This window comes from Rhinopithecus bieti, unplaced genomic scaffold (assembly GCF_001698545.2).
Source record: "Rhinopithecus bieti isolate Rb0 unplaced genomic scaffold, ASM169854v2 scaffold_1015, whole genome shotgun sequence".
NCBI lineage: Eukaryota > Metazoa > Chordata > Mammalia > Primates > Cercopithecidae > Rhinopithecus > Rhinopithecus bieti.
In genome coordinates this window covers 17,884-19,261 of record NW_016803221.1, presented here as the reverse complement: position 1 = coordinate 19,261, position 1,378 = coordinate 17,884, and positions in this window count along the sequence as shown.

The window sequence follows — 1,378 nt, the reverse complement described above, 5'->3', positions numbered from 1 at the left end:
AAAAAAAAAAAAAAAAAAAAAAGACTAACCCTACACCTACCCCAAACCTAAACCTAGCAGTTACATAAAACCCAAACCCTACTCCTAACAATCCATTAGTCCATAGCTGAGTTCAAGTCCTTAATATCCTTATTAATGTTCTGTCTCGTTGATTGCTGCCTGTTCTTTTCTTTGGGAGCTTCATCCCTCAGGGACACCATGAGATTCCAGTCACTGCTCTCCTGTATGAAGTGTTTTTTGGCCCCTACTGGGAGGTGTCTCCCAGTCAAGATACTCAGATGTCAGGGATCCACTTGAGAAGGCGTCTGACCATTAGCAGAGTGCAAATGCTGTGATGGGAGGTCCACTGCTCTCTTCAGAGTCAATAGGCAGAGATGTTGAAGTCTGCTGAAGCTGCATCCATGGCTGCCCCTTCCCCCAGGTGCTCTGTCCCAGGGAGATGAGAGTTTTATTATAAGCCCCTGACTGGGACTACTGACATTTTTTTTCAAAAATGTCCTACCCAGAGAATAGAAATCTGGCAGTCTGGCCACATCCGCTTTGCTGAGCTGCAGTTGGCTCCAACAAGTTCAAACTTCTCTGCAGTTTTATTTACACTGTGAAGGTAAAACAGACTACTCAAGCCTCAGCAAAGGCCAATGCCCCTCCCCCCACCAAGCTCCAGTGTTTCAGGTCGATCTCAGACTGCTGCTATGCTGGCAGAGAGAATTTCAAGCTAATGAACCTTAGTTTACTTGCCTCCATGGGGATTGGCACTCACCAAGCCAGACCACTTGGCTCCTTGGCTTCATCAGGGGAGTGAAAAGTTCTGTCTCCTTAGCATTCCAGACACCACTGGGGTATGAAAACAAAACAAAACAATAACAACAACAAAAGACAAAAACAAAACAAAACAAAAAAAACCAAAAAACAAAACCACTCCTGTAGCTAGTTCAGTGTTTGCTCTAACAGCTGCCCAGTTTTGTGCTTGAACCCCATGACCCTCCTGGGGTAGGCACCAAAGGGAATCTCCTGGTCTGCATTAGGCTGCAAAGACCATGAGAGAAGCTCATATCGGGAATGGGGTTCCTGGTTTCTCAGGCTAAGTCTCTCACAGCTTCCCTTAGAGTTGAGCTAAAGATTATTGTGAAGCTCAATCCCTTGGGCTTCCTGGGTGAGGTGATGCCCCACCCTGCTTCAGTTCATACTTCATGTGCTGCACCCACTCTCCAACCAGTCCCAATGAGAAGAGCAGTGTACTTCAGCTGGAATGCAGGAATCACTCACCTTCTGCATTGATCTCTCTGGGAGCTGCGGTCTGGAGCTGTTTCTATTCAGCCATCTTGCCAGCAATTATTCCCCCCACCTTGCTTTTTTTTTTTTTTTTTTTTTTTTTTTT